The 16,502-nt window shown below is 36.2% G+C and overlaps 1 long non-coding RNA gene across 1 annotated transcript in view; it reads left to right on the top strand.

Moving 5' to 3' along the window:
• Positions 1-273: 273 nt before the first annotated feature.
• Positions 274-16,502, top strand: part of LOC139040960 (uncharacterized) — a 29,999-nt gene continuing 13,770 nt past the window's right edge. The window contains exon 1 of the long non-coding RNA XR_011495285.1: positions 274-515. This is a non-coding gene — a long non-coding RNA (uncharacterized lncRNA). The remainder of the gene's footprint in view (positions 516-16,502) is intronic.

Raw genomic sequence — 16,502 nt, 5'->3', positions numbered from 1 at the left:
TTAATTCAAGAACAAACTTAAACCTAAAAACAAAAGTTGCAAATACATCTTTAGAAAGAGTTACATATTTAAATATTCATATCCACAGTCCCCATGCAATAGAAATTGCTAGTATTCAGTCAAAACATCCACTTTATCTTCTTCTTCAGTATACAGCTAGCCTGTATTTTCCAGTCTCCCTTGCAGTTAGCTTTGACCACATGACTGAGTTCTAGCCAATGGAATGTGAGTCAAGTCCTATGTGTTATTGTTATGTGAAGACTTTTAAGGAATGGATGTGCCCCTGGTAGGGTACCGAGGGCATGGTGGTGATTGAGCTCCACTCAGCCAAGGAAGAATATTTTACCACTGACATGTTTAGAATTGCCACTGCAAAATGTCTCTCTTTCCTTCCACTAGCAAGATGCAAATAACAAATGGCCGAAAAAGACAGAAAACTACAAGATGGACACAACCTAGTTCTTTGGATCATGGAGATAATTTGCCCATGAACCAAGAAAATCTCATTTAGACAGGTGAGTGAGAACTTCTACTGTGCTTGAGCATTGTAAGTTGTTAGGTCTGTTTTTTCTATCAGTTCACATTACCCAAACTAACACCTGAGGAAATAGTGATATGATACCCAGAGAACACACAAAACTTAGTATTTCCTTAGCTTTTTCTTAACTACTTTCTTTGCACCATAGTATTGCTAATTAACATGTCCCTGCTTTTCACTTTATTTGCTGAAAAAAAAAACTCATAGTATTATTTGCTTCTCTCTGACCCTCTCTAAGCTAGAACAAACACTCTTTGCTTACTTGATTCCTAATAGTAACAGCTTTATAAAGAAAGGAGACCAAACTTTGTTTATCCAGCTGATTAGTAATTATATACATTAAGAATATATTTTAATAAAATGGTGGTATTCTTAAATTAACAGTACAAAATTATAGCCTATATGCAGCTAAGTTTTTACTATATTTTACAAAAATATCTCTATTTTTGTCATCTCTCTGTCTGATAAGTTCATCTCTCAAGTCCTTGTCAAGACTGGTTAATTTCTAACACCAACAGTAATGAAGGGGGCAGGGGTAGGGAGATGTTCTTTGAAACAAACTTGATATTAACTGCTTCTACCTCTGTGTATATGATGAGGTACGTGGGTAGGTGTAGGCTATGGCATAATTCCTCTCAATGGGAGAGAAATACCTATACTTCTATTCCCTTTCACCACGGAGCATTAGTAGAGGCAAGAAGGGAACGTTAGAAATTCCCAAGTCACTGCTAATTGTTTACAGCTGAAGAGTAGAACCTGGAGTGGATGAGCCACAGAAGAACATATTAATTAGTCTTGGATAGTGAAGAAAGGAAGGAAGACCAAGAACAAACAGGGAGTAGAAAGCTAAATGCCTTGCACAATAAAATTAGTGAAAACGAGATGTAGGAGTGGAGTGAAAGAGAGATATAGTCTCTAAAAAGAGAGGAGCTGGACAATTTTATCAAAGACACTGCACAAAGACAGTGACAGAGGCACTAGTCATCTTCTAATTAAGGCTGTGAAGAGAGGAACAGTGAGCTGGAGCAATGTTGAGTGCTAAAAGGAAAGGAAAATCAAGCATTCTTGTCAAACTCCTTTTTGTAATGATTGTGCAGTAATTAACAACTACAGGTTCATCTTAGGAAAAATGATATGTTGCATGTAGAAATACCTGTAGCAAGCAGTTTTTGTTTGTGTGCTTTTTTTCCCTCCCATATCACCTTTTGGATATCTAATAAGGGATTTATTTTCCCTATCTACCTATCTTAAACACTGCCAAAATTTTGGAGTTTTTCCTCCCTTCCTGAGAGATGTCAAAATGTTACCTCTTTATTATTGTGACGGAGAGCAGATCAGTGGTTGCCTCTCAGGGATGAGAAGTGACTGGAAAGTGGTATGAAGGAACTTTTGGCAGCAAAGCAACCATTCCATATCTTGCTTTGGTTAGTGGTTACATGGGGCAAGCAGGTCAAAATTCATCAAACTGTATATTTAAGATGTAAGCATCCTTTGCATATAAAATTTTCTTTAAAAAATAAATAAGAGGCCAGCCCTGTGGCCTAGTGGTTAAGTTCAGTACATTCCCCTCTGGCAGCCCAGGTTTGGTTCCCAGACATGAACCTACACCACTCATTGGTGGCTGTGCTGTGGCGTGGCAGCGACCCACACACAAAATAGAGAAAGACTGGCATAGATGTTAGCTCATGGTGAATCTTCCTCAAGCAAAAAAGAAAAAAGAGGAAGATTGGCAATAAATGTTAGCTCAGAGCAAATCTTCTTCAGCACAAAAATTAAAATAAAAAATAAATTGGTTAATTTTAAAAATGGATAAAATAAATAATTCTCTCAGTTCTTTGTGTGTCTAAAGATCAGAGATTAAACCCCGTGACTGAAAGTGGGATAAAGTGAACATTGTAAATTTGAGTAGAGAGAACTTAAGATATTTGATGATTTTTAAGCTGTTTAAATTCTTATTATGTTTTAAATAGAAGTTAGGCAGTCTTTCTGAGGTCACACATAAAACAAGAACAGGAGATAAATTAATAATTGAAGAACCATGCGCCATTTCAGAAAGACCTGTAGAACACTTGATGCTTCTCATAACGACAATAGGCTGGGGTAGAAAGCTTTTGAATCTTGCAAGTTCTAAAAAAAAACAACATGAATAGTGATTAGGAACATTAGGAGCTATTTCGACAGGAAATGGCATTTGACTAGAGGGTCTTGGAGATTTTTACTACAAGTTTAAGATCTTAAGATTCTAAAACTTATATTTCAACATACCAAAAACTACATCCTAAATTACCCCTGCATAGCTATTCTTGTAAGTATCTGGAGGCTGCACTGAACACGCTGTTCATCGTACCTCACTGTCTGTCACATTTAGCACATTTGCTATCACCTTTAAAGCAATGTGTTTATAAATGAGAGTAGAGTTTTATATTGAGTTTCTTTTAAGTTTATGAGTTTCTTTTAATCTTGTTCCTTGGCATATTTCCTATTTCAAATTCTGTGCATTATAGAATTTAAAAAGAAATTGAGCTAAAACGTTTTTTCTTATTTGCTATCTAAGGCAACATACAATTAAAAAATTATAATAATAACATTTTGGTCTCTCGTAAAACAATTCTTCAAAAGTCCTCTGTTAGTGAAATAAAAGAAACTGTTTTGTCTAGTGAATGAAAACCTCAGTTTAGACCCCTCTTAAGGAAGATCTGTCAATGAAGTACTGAAATAATCTATTTGTTAGCAGGATTTTGGATTTCTTGAATTATAAAATGTTAATAAATAATTATAAATGAATAAATATTATTAATAAATAAATAATGTAATACATAAATATTTAGAGAGAACTGACAAAGTTTTCAAATGTTTATTTTGATAAGAATGACTGTATTAAAAAACTACAGAAAACAATCAAAATCTACTATTATCACCATTTTAGAGAAAACAAAATAACTTTTAAAGACCCCCAAAAAATAAATCAAAGTTAAGGTGGTATTCACAATATTTACAGGCATGATACAAGCGACTGACCGGTCAGAACAGACATTGGCTGATATGCATTATTGGTTTATACTAAAACCATGCTTGGGTGAACATAATGTTAAAATTAAAACAAAAAAATTGTACATTAAATATATTTTGTTTCATAAAAAATTATTGCATTGTCTTTATGTTCTTGCATTTTCTTGGATTATAAAAATTTCGTCACACATGAATAAGTGTCCTCAGAGAAATGTCGGGAAATGCTGACCTAAAATATCCTTCAAAGCTGTCAACTCCAAGTCAACACCATAGAAAGGAAGTTGTGAATTTCATGTGCTATTGAACCGCAAATACTGCATTCCAATATAAGAGATGGGTCTCTCAGCTGTGGGAAAAGAGAAGGATCCTTGAGGACTGTCTTTAAGAATGGAAATAGGCTGTTGCAGCTGCAGAATGCATATGAAATAGAACACTTGGTCTGTTCCTTAAGGACTTTTCAATCTAGCTATAGAAACAATGTGTGTAAAATAACCTGACAATTATTTTAAAGTGATGCATCTAAGTATATGATAGAATAGTATTTTCCAGGAACATCCCTAATAAGATAACCCATATGAAAAGACTAATTCACTGAGGCTAATTTAATCTGAAAAAGATTTTCAAATGCAAGGGATTCTATTTATATTTTGAGATCTATAAGAATTTTAAGCATGCTCATGAATAACCAGCAAGGTCTAGAGCTCTATATATAGACATTAGATTCTTAAAGTGTGAAAAAGGACTAACCTGGGTGAGAAATAGCCATATGTGCCTCCCTGCTTCGTGCTCCACAGGAAGTCTAGGGCTTCCTGCATACGCTTCGATGGGCCTTTAATTTGACATGCCAACCAAGCTGCCAAATACTCTGCTAAAAATACTGTAGGTCTATGAGTTTTAAGTTTTCTGTGAAGTCACGCTTAAGAAATTGGAGGACATACAGGTTGTGGTAGGCCGAATCATGGCCCTCAAAGATGGCCCAGTCATCTTTGGGATGGAAACTATGGCTGGAAACTATGACTATTGCCTTATGTGGCTCAAGGGAATTTGTGGATGTGATAAAATTAAGGATTTGAGTAGGGGAAATTATCCTTGATTATCCACGTGGGCCCTAAATATAATCACAAGTGTCCTTATAAGAGGGGAATACTGGACTAGAGAAGAGGAAGAAAGCAATATAAGGAAGGCAGCAGAGATTAGAGAGCTGGGGCCACAGGCTGAGGTGGGCCAGCCTCCTCTATGAGCTGGCGGGGATGGATTCTCCTCTGGACCCTCCAGAATGAAGCAGCCCTGCTGACACCTTGATTTGGCCTCTTCAGACTCATTTTGGACTTCTGACCTCCAGAAGCAAAGAGAGTAAATTTTCATTGTTTAAACCAATAAATTTGCAGCAATTTGTTACAGTAGCAACAAGCAACTAATAAATAAAGGTGTTTTTGCATTTCATGCAGCTGTTCTGATTTCATATTTAAATTAGATTGTTCTCAGTGCCTACTAAATTAGCAGCTTGCATCATACTTGCCTTTGTCAGCTCTATTCTGCTGTTGCATACCTCTTTTTTGTTTTAATAGAACTGTCCCCATTGCCAAATTACTGATATTAAGAGAGAAGCCATATTTAGTATTCTTTCTGAAGCAGTTTATCAGAAGCTTATTAAGGAAACCTATGTATTTCATCCCTTGTTGGAATATACACAGCTCACAGAATTCCTCATAGGACGGGGCCTGTTTGACAACTTGTTTCTTCTTTCAATCAAATAAACAATCATAAAATGTCATGTAATGGGGAAATTTACATTCTCTTCAAGGTTTACAGGTAAAAAATACAATATTTCGTAATATAATATTATGTTCACTATAGCTTTTTATTAGTGATAAAAATCATAAAGACATAAAATTGGACCATTTAAAAATTTCCAAGTTGGGGCCAGCCAGGTGGTGCAGCAGTTAAGTTTGCATGTTTCACTTGAGCGGCCCGTGGTTCACCAGTTCTGATCCTGGGTGTGGATATACACAGCTTGTCGAGTCATGCTGTGGCAGGCATCCCACATATAAAGTAGAGGAAGATGGGCATGGATGTTAGCTCAGGGCCAGTCTTCCTCAGCAATAAAAAAGAGGAGGATTGGTAGCAGATGTTAGCTCAGGGCAACTCTTCCTCAAAAAATAAAAATAAATATAAAGTTTCAAGTCATAAGTTGTAAGGTAAATATCATGTTCCTTTCCCAAAGCACCAACATTTTTATAAGTTGTAGTTCAAGAGGTGGTAATTATGGCATAACTGAGGAGTCGGATATAGGGAAACTGGAATCTCAGATAAATGGAGGGTGTCTCACGAAGATCACAGCAGTTGAAGGTTTTGTAGGAAAGTCAAACGAAAATGGTGCTGGGCTCTTTTAGGGACTATTTTGTGCCCCCCCCCCCCCCCACCAAATTCATATAGTGAAGTCCTAACCCCAATACCTCAGAATGGGACTAAATTCAGAGATAGGATTTTTAAAGAGGTAATTAAGTTAAAATGAGCCTATTAAGGTGGGTTCCAATCCAATGGTTGGTGTCCTCATAAGAAAAGGAAATTTGGACACCAGCACGTACAGAGGGAAGGCACGAGGAGAAAAGAGTTATCCACAAGCAGAGGAGCGAGGCCTCAGAAGAAACCAACCCTTCTGACATCTTGATCTTGGATTTATAACCTCCAGAACTGTGAGAAAATAAATTTATGTTAAGCCAGTACCACTCAGTTTGTGGTACTTAGTTATATTAAACTAATATAACAACCTAATAAGGACTATAGCAAACTAATAAGACTCAAACTCTATTAAGTATGTATTAGAGTAGTTAAGTTAACCTTAAGTTTCTTAGTCATTGGCTTAATAGAAAATCACAAATATTTGGGCATCTTGGCTTATTAATAAACAAAACATTAAGAGAATTTAGATGGAATTTTTTGAACTTCAGAAACATTTTATCCATCATATTTTACATGTCTCTGTGATACGGTGCTGAGAACATCAGGCTCAAAATTATGGTGCTGTGTTGTCTTTTGTGTTTCTCATAGTGTTTTATTCCTTTTGAGTGCCTATAGTTGTATTCATGTAAATTTGGCCCAGAGTAGTTTTTGATTTCACTAAAAAAATATTTAATGAAGATATGCTTACCTTTTACTTGTTTCTATGTATTAGCCAAATATTTGAGGGCATTTTAAAATTAAATTGTCCACTTCCTGTTATTAGTGAGGAAAAATAAAAATTTATAAAAGACAAATGCATAAACTTTTTTTAAAATCATGATAGTATGTAAGAAGACTGCAAATATTTTAAAAAGTTAATGATATTGTTTTGGAAAATATTTAATCCAAGCATTGTTGAGATTGTTACCAAATGAAGAACATATGACTATTTGTCATCATTTGTGTGATATTATGGTCATTATGAGAAATTTAACACATTTTTATTTATTTTCAATGAAGAACGAGATGTGTGATATAAATTTAAAATAATAAAGTTTGATTTTCTTTTAATTATTGGCAGCTAGGAAAGCTATAGCAATCTAAATATAGTCAATTTCAAGCATCCAGGAGCTGTGTCAAATGCTTACCAGATATGGAAAGGTAAATCTAGAAACAAGTGAAAGGGCACATTGAAATCATGCCTTATTTTAGGAACAAAATAATAGAATAGAAAGAAGGATTGAATGACGTTTAAGTGCCTGTTTATGGCATGCTTGCATATCCATCTGAGCTTTCAAATTTCCATAAGGTTTCTCCCACTTTCTCATGTTTCTGAAGAGTAGAATTTTGCTAGTTGTTGATTTTTTTTTTTTTTTGAGGAAGATTAGCCCTGAGCTAACTACTGCCAATCCTCCTCTTTTTGCTGAGGAAGACTGGCCCTGAGCTAACATGCATGCCATCTTCCTCTACCTTATATGTGGGATGCCTACCACAGCATGGCTTTTGCCAAGCGTGCCATGTCCGCACCTGGGATCTGAACCGGCAAATCCGGGGCCTCCGAGAAACAGAACATGCGAACTTAACCACTACGCTACCGGGCTGGACCTGTTGTTGAATTATTTTTATTGTTACTGGTATTGCTGCTGTCATTCCAATTCTGATAGATAAAGCAAATATGTTTTATTGTGTGCATTAATTGATGGTAACATCTACATTATTAATATTTCCTCTTCCATTTCTGAAGTTCCCAAGTTTACAAATCAGGAGAATCTTATATTTATGATCCATCTAAATAGAGTATGTTTTTCTTGAAATTTCACACAAAATAGGAGGATGGAAATTGTAGTCTGTTTTCCTAAATAATACTATTACCAATTACAGTAGCTCTGTAGTGTTTATCCTAAATTTGTGGGTGAATACTCTACATCTCATCAGGGAGACAGTGCACCATGCCTCTTTGTCAAGTTTATTTATTTATTTTTTAATTCCAATTTTCATTTTGATGTAATTATAGATTTTCATGCAGTTACCAGAAATAACACAGAGAGATTCCTCATAGCTTTTACCTAATTTCCCCCAATGTGATACTGTATGCAATGTGATACTGTATGCTACAGTGAGATATCGTAAACAATATCACAACCAGATAACTGACATTGATGTGATCCATATGTGTTATTCAGATTTCCCCGGCTTTACTTTTATTCATGTTTGTGTGTGTGTGTGTGTGCTTGGTTCTATATAAATTCATCGCATGTATAGATTCACATGGCCACCACACATTCAAGATACAGAACAGTTCCGTGACCTCAAGAATTGCGGGAGTCCAGCTCCAGCTGAGTCCAGGTTCCTGAGGGATGAATGGCGTGGGCGAAAGGAAGGGAATGAGACTGCACACCAAGTTGGTGAAAGCAAGTCTGAAGTCTTTATTGTCAAGCGTGCATTTATATATTTTTTGAGGATTACATAAATGTCTGGGGTACATCTATTTTCTCCCCTGAAGTAGCTTGGTTTTTCCCCGTGATATCATTTTACTTCCTTAATTTATTTGGGTCATCAGCAATTTCTAAAGGTTACTTCCCTTATTTAGTCTTGGGAAAGAGCTGTTCTTTTCATTTTCTGGGTAAGTGCAGTTAATATTTATAGATCTCTACAGTATTCTTTGCAGGGGGCGAGACTCGGGTTATGCTGGAGGACAGAACAAGCCTTGGGGCAAAGGTGAGCCAAGGTACGTTTAGACCAGGCACGTACGGGTCCCCACATCCTCTTATATAACTCCCACACTGAGACAGCTGACCCTTTAACCCTCTTTCTTCGGCAGGGCCCTGGGGATGTTGAAGGAGTGTTAGTCAGAAGAGGGTCTTTCTTGTCTATTACAGTGGGATTCACCTTTCCCAGCAGATTCCCCTGGGTAAGCACAAGCGTCATGAAAAGAGCCAATACAGCAACTAGCAACAGCAGATTGAGAAAGGAGGACCCTGGGCCATTCCTGCAGGGGTTGCTTTGCAAACTCCCGTGCTTCGTGTGCCCCGACTGTGTCACTGGGCTGCAGCAGTTGCAGGACCGCGTCAGGCAAAGAATTCCTTATGATGTTATTTTAGAACCACATTCAAGTCCCTCTCATCCCCCACATCCCTGCCAACCACTATTGTGTGCTCCATTTTTCTAGTTTTGTCATTTCAGAAAGAATGGGGGAAGTACACTTGTCAAACAGCGAGACTCCCACAGGTCCTTCATTGTCCAATAAGGTATAAAGACCAGGTGGTCTGTGAGCTGGGTTGAGTAGCAACCTTTTAGGCTAGTGGGATGCCAAAGGGAAGCTGGATACTGGAAACAGTCGCAAAAGTTCCCTCAGGAAACAAACCATAACCAAAAAAAAGCACAAAAGAAAATTGTCATTTTGCTTTAAGGAAATAAGCAGGAGCTTTAGATACTCTTGACCTAGACTTCAAAAACATTTTGCTTCCGATAATAATAGAAAAACTGAGGGATAGTTTAGACGAAGGAAACCATAATATTTTAATACTGGAGGCTTATTTTCTATATAAAGTAAAATGAAAAGTGATTTTTACTATGTTTATTTTATAAAGATTTTTTTAAAAAAGCAACACACAGAATTTTTTGCCACTTCAATCTTTTTTCCAAAAGTAGATAGATAAAGTCAATAGAGCCTTTATTTCTCAATTTCGTTGTGGAATATAGCAGTCATGACAGGTCCATGTTTTTTTTAATGTAAAAAATTGTTCAGTATTCCCCATGGTCAAAAAAAACTTTAAAACCTTATCTGCTGGCAACCTATATTAATTCAACCTTGTGTAAATAATACTTAGGATTTAAGGCTCTTGAAAAATAGAAATCCCCTCCTCATGGCTCAGAAAATTGCAAATCTGATTTCTTTCCTAAGTCATAATGGAGGGTGAGTGCCATGAGGAGGGAAGATGAAAGTAACCACTGTTCGGGCAGGAATAAGTCAGGAAGCAGTTCACGGGCTGGTCTTAATGAAATTTCTGAAGAATTGTACTTTTCATGGGCTCTGTTGCAGGAAAAATATCACAGTGGGATTTAATAACATCAGAGGTTAGTAATAGAAGGAACATTATGGGAAAACAAAAAAAATAAAATCTTCATAAAGTGCATGCTTCCTACTGAAATTACTAGCATATTATATATGAAATTGCAGTAAAAAGGGAAAAGCACGTAAAAATTGTGATTATTTTTTAGCTTTTAAAAATGAACAGATTGCTTTTGCTCTTTACTTGCTAAGATCTGAGTTCAGGGATCAGCTCTTCTGCAAGTGGTTATGGCTTCTGAAATGACCAAAGGGCTGTTTTCCCCTTCGTTTTTTAGATATTAGACTAAAACTGGGGACAGAAGAGAAACTTGTGGGAATAGAAAGCCTGAGTTTTTCAACTACAAATTACTGGAAAATGATTGTGATGTAGTGATAATACTTTTCTATTTAGTGACTTGTTATAGTGGGTAATTTTAGAGTCTCTTGTTAAGAAATAATGTCTCTTTGGATTGTTGCTTCTCTTATCAGACAAAATAAGTAAATATCCTGTAAATGTGAAACAATGAACATAAGTTTGAAACAAACATTGAAAAATAAAATACAAAAGATTATTATAGGGGTTAAGAGCAATAAACACTCAAGAGAATATTACGAAAGGCTACTTTTAAAGTCTTAAAAGTCAAGATGAGTGTAAAGAACATTAGATAATGGATTAGGCAACAAAATATATCCTAGCTTATTTTTGAATGCATTCGTATGAATGGCAGAGTTGGAAGAGTAAGCTGCGTCTGAGTGTTTGAGGAGGAATGAAGGCTACTACTGAGCTTTCCTGAGACTTACTTTCTCCATGAAAAAATTGGGTGCTTCTGAGACAATATTGCAATAAAATATTTGCTTCTAGCCAATCTGTTCATTAAGAATAAGAGGAAGTTTTGAGCCAAGACTCTTAATTCATACCCAGTTAGAATAGCCCCCAAACAATCTGTTGTATGGTCAGTTTTCTTGACTCTTGAACTTGTTTTGGGCTTAGGAAACATCTTGAGAGAATATGCTAAGATTTCTTATCAACTGCTGACGTCCATGTGGAGGGAGAAATAATCTCTTCTGACCATTATCTGTCATATATATTTATGCTCAGTTTTGACGTACACATTTTAATATAGTAATATTTCAGAGAAAAAGAAGAGATTAGTTTAGATTATAATTGTCAGGGAATCCATCATAGAAAGTAGATTTGATAGACCAGCCAAAAGTTATATTTTCATGAAAATGAGGCAAGAGTAAAACCGTGTAAGTGGAAATAAAAATTGGGGGAAACTTCTTATAATTTCATTCAATTTATTAAAGCTTTGATTTAAATAGCTACAAGGCACAGGGAGGCAAAGACCAATTAACTACTCATTTGTTTAAGTAATTCAAAATCTAGCCAATGTGTGGAATTCTATCCACACATTCCCTCACATAACACACACACAAATATATATTCACCCATGTGCATACACATGTATATGTACATATAATTGTTGAATCAGTGGGAAATGAGGAAAACTGGGAGCAAAGAGAATGGAGAAATTATATGTACTCCATCTGAGAGAGGAGTGCCCTGGGAAGTGCCCTTGACTTTGAAGTCTATTGGCTGTTGTACTTTCTGGTCTCCTGAACACAGGAGCTTCCCCATTCTCGCCATCCTGCAAACCTGGTTATGGTTGCCTCTGAACTGACTCAGGTATAATTTGAAATCTTTCATATGTTTGTGTGTGCATGTATGAATGTGCCTGTGCGTGTGCTTGTGTGTGGGTGTGTGTGTACAAGTGGCTTGAATGTTTGAAGCAATTTTTAATGGAAATTTGTCCCACTGAAAAAATGAAATTGGTCACCCTCTAAATAGCATATTTGTCCTTAATTGTCTTTCTTTTAAATGTTTTATTGTGAGTTGTTATACAAACAAAAGAGTGATATATATATGTGAGTGTGTGTGTATATATATGTGAGTGTATATAGTATATATAGTCATGCACCTCATAATAATATTTCAGTCAATGGACCACATATGTGACAGTGGTCCCACAAGACTGGTATCATATAGTGTAAGTGTGTGTAGGCTATACGATCTAGGTTTGTGTCAGTACACTCTATACTGTTTTCACAATGAAGAAATTGCCTAATGATGCATTTCTCAGAATATGTCCTCATCCTTAAACAATGCATGACTGTATACATATTTAATGATAACAAAAATAAATAAAACTAACATCTGTGTACAGACCACTCACTTAAGAGGAATACCATTTTTAAAAATCTGAAGACAATATATCGCTTCCTAAAGTCAAAGTTGTACGTGTGGCAATGAAAATGACTACCTGGGATGATGTAGGAGAGTGGGGAAATTTGGTGATATAGCAAAGAGGGGTAGAATCATACAAAAGGGGATGGAATTTAGTGTCCAAATGGAAGGATTGGATACGGGCAGAAGTATGGATAGCTTATCTACAGTAACTGGCAGGAAAACAGAATATGTGAGACAAAAGATGGTGTGTATCCATGTGTGTGAGGGGGGTGGAAATTTGTGAAGTTTTCTACTGATTGCTCAACTTTCTGAGAAAGTACAAATCAAGATAATCAACTGAAAATGAAAGTAACGAGGAGGCTTAAGAAGAGACGAAAAGTGTGAAGCGCAGACAGTTCCTGACTTATGAGGCTTCAACTTACAATTTTTTGATTTTCCAACAATGTGAAAGCGGTACACATGCAGTAGAAACCATACTTCAAATTTGGAATTTTGATCTTTTCCTGAGGTAGCAATACACAGTACTATACTCTTTCACTGGCAGCTTGCTGTCATCCATACCATCAGGAGGGTAAACTGATACACTTATACCCATTCTGTACCCAGACAACCATTCTCTATTCACTTTCAGTGCAGTATTCAATACATTACATGAGATATTCAACACTTTATTATAAAATAGGCTTTGTGTCAGATGATTTTGCCCAACAGTGGCCTAATCTAAGTGTTCTGAGCTTTTTTCTTAATGTAAATGTTCTGTTCATGTTTAAGATAGGCGAGCCTAAGCTATGATGTTTGGTAGGTTGAATGTATTAAATGCACTTGCAACTTATGATATTTTCAACTTGCGATGGGTTTAGCAAGATGTAATCCCATTATAAGTCAAGGAGCATCTGTAATTGAGCAGACTGAGAAAGTGAAGGGCCTAAGACAAAGGAAAGATTTAACAGTATCAAGAGCATCCTTAAGTTTGGTGGCTGTGAATTTGGTGTTAATCCAATTAGCACGATTGTGTTTTCTCCTTCAGTCTTGCTGGCATGTGTGCAGGTTCAAAATAAATATAAAGTGGTTTTGCCAAGGAAATAAAATAAAACAAGGCAAGGAAACGGAGTCCAGGAAATATTTATTCTGAGCAAGTAATGGCATAAGAGCATTTAGAGGGTGAGAGACAAGGAAAAGTTGGTAAGATCAAGAAACTGGAGGTCCTCATGGAGTTGTAGAATTATTGGAGTCAATATTCTAGAAGAAATGAGATGGAAATATAGGAATTGATGGACAGAGAGTGAATCCCTGTAATTAAGAGTACAGAAGAATTGTAGAATTGGTGATTTCAAAACAGATACATGCCACCCCTAACAACAAAACTGACAAATGATCATAGGAGTTGTGGGAGACTGGAATTGGCTACCCCAAGATATGCCTCTTTGGCATATTTTCGGCATGAGGATTATTTTTGTCTGGTTACTTTTGAAAACTGCAGACAGGAAAGAAACTCTGAAAAGTAGAATTTACTTACCCTTTATTAAGAGACATTTACATTTGTAAGGGAAATCTCCATCTGTAAAGGTATCTTCCTCTCTGTACCAGGAAGAAGGAGGGATGGCCTTATCTCTAGAAACTTTTAATCAATGTGGAAGGCAAGGACTTAGATCTGCATAATAACCTTACTCTTGTTTACTGTACTTTTTCGGTAACCTCCCATAATCAACTCACCCCATCCCGAACATCCTCCTTTCTCTCTTCCTGAGGGTGATATTTAAGGTAAGAACTTCCGTCATTTTTGTGAGTTTCTCAGGTTGCCTGAGCCTCTCCCATGTATACATGTTATAAAGCTTTGTTTAATTTTCTCCTGTTATTCTGTCTCATGTGAATTTAATTTGTTTCCCCGGCCAGAAGAACCCAGAGCAGGTCGAGGAAATATCTTCCTCTCCTACAGAGTGAACAGCTGACATAATTTTGAGATTAAGATAATGCTTGGAGAGAAATCAAGAGACTCCAGAGTATGGGAAACACTTTCTAGGTGCATTTTGAAATGATCATAATTAAAACCAGTTATATTGGGGATAGTGTAAACTAGGGGCTGAAATTGTCATAAATAAAGGAAAAATATAGTGTCGGTAAAAGACAGAGGCAATGAAGCGTCATGGTAATCTAGTCTGATAACATGAGATTTAAAGCTGAGTGTTTAGGAAGGCAGGAGGGAAAATGTTTTGGCAGGGGAAGTGAGGAGCAATGACACTTCTAGCTCCAGGTCCAGTGGAGGATGGCTATGGAAGGAAAATAAAAGTAGCCACCTCTAAGAGTACTTCAGGGAATCAGTATCTTCAGGGGAGAGTCAGATTTCTGTCAGATAAGAAGAAAAGCTAAAGAAATGCTCAGAGAAGAGGTTGAAGATATGGGGAGTTTTGGAGAAGACTGATTATGGATTCCAGAGGATAGAATGAAGGGGTCTCAGGAACTGGGGTATGTATGAGATAGAAATAGTGCAGACTATATGAGGCTTAAGAATAGATATAAGATATAGATTTGGTAAGCTATAAATTCAAGAGATGAAATATTTAAGGATCCTAATGGTGAAAGAGAGGTGAAGAGAAGAGAGTAAAACTTAATAAATACTTATTTGAGGGATAAGGGGAATATAGCTGTGAGTGGCTTTGGAGGAGCGGAAATAGAACAAGAATTATGTAGTACAGAAGAAGCTAAAGAAAGAGGAAGTTTAAGAAATCAAATTTGCTCAACATGGGAAAATGCATAATAATGAGAAAGAAAATTATCAACAATGTACCATCATGCTATGAGACTTTTTACTGAGCAGTGGTGGTGACATCTGAGAAAATAACTCCCATGGAGGGATCTGAATGCATCACAGGTAGTTTAGGACATATGGAGGAAAATGCTGGAGAAGTCAGTATTGCAATTTTTACTTCGTATTCCCAGGAACATCTCCTGAGAATGTAAGACAAATTGGAGGCATTAGGTTTCTCAAGAATGAGAAATATAATGTGGTCTCCAACTATAAACTTGGTGATGATGGTCATGATAATGAAAAAGCAATAAATCAAATCGTCATTGACACTTATCAGGAGGTAAAAGAAACGTAAACATTTCTGCCTCTTCTCCCCTTGTTATTTATTCAAGGTACACTAAAATATTTAGTGCAAAATATGTGAGCATTTTCTCTATATTTTTCTGGTCTATAGATACCAGCTTCTTGTAGTTTTTATCCCAAAGTCCATGATGTGTTAATATTAGAATTTTTTAATGTATAGGTCATATGGCTTTTCCCTGACTTACTTAGTGTTGATTATTACTTTTCTTGTCATAGATAAAGATGTAAAATTATTAACTAGATTGCTATACATATAAAGAAATGAGATGTCATGTTTTACTTATGAAATATAGAATTATGAATAGTGAGAGGGTTAATATAACTTAGTAGGTTTTATTCTATTGAGCTGAATCTTCTATTGTTATTATTATTCAAAAGAAGCAAAGAAGAATTCATCCAAGACAATTCATAAACCCAATGCTTTTAGTCCTCTATAATTTTGCAGATCTGTTTCAATATAAAACAAATCTACCATGCAGGTAAAATCAAATTGCAGAAGGAAAATATAGGAGATGATAAGCTTCAGAAAAGAAACACATAGTTTCAAGAACTGCTTTATATTGATGAGAGTTGCAAAGCAAAGGGATGAGCCATTTGTCAAATAAACTTCCTGCTGTTATGAAACACCCTGGGGTGGATCCACAGAACATAGGGATATCTTGGGAAATGGCTGAGTGCTCTTTACCTACACTGTTCTACAGATTGCTTATCACGTAAATAATATGGTAGCTTTGACTTTGCGGCTCTAACTGGACTGGTTTGCCTAAAAGAAAGTTTATGCTCTACAATCTTAGATTACTGTGGCCTGACAAATTTCTGCTATACTTATCTCTTACTTGCTATGCACAGGGCTCTGTCCTGATTATAGGTTGTACTCCATGTAGATGGCTGGTTCTGATTGCCTACTGGACGCTTGTTGATTTTCAGGGTAACCACTGTTCATACTAATTGATGACTTGCTTGCTTTACTCAGGAAGAGAATGCTGATGATTCTAGAAATAGGAAATGAAAACAACAGCTGAACATCTATTATTTTCACAACTTGATTAGAGAGAGAGTGTTAATTCAAGTGTTATTATCGATTGTTGAGGAATGGATTTGTTGT

Source organism: Equus asinus, chromosome 18, assembly GCF_041296235.1.
Source record: "Equus asinus isolate D_3611 breed Donkey chromosome 18, EquAss-T2T_v2, whole genome shotgun sequence".
In the NCBI taxonomy this organism is placed as follows: Eukaryota; Metazoa; Chordata; class Mammalia; order Perissodactyla; family Equidae; genus Equus; species Equus asinus.
The sequence above is the reverse complement of the archived record's forward strand: the minus strand, read 5'-3'. Positions and strand labels throughout refer to the sequence as shown.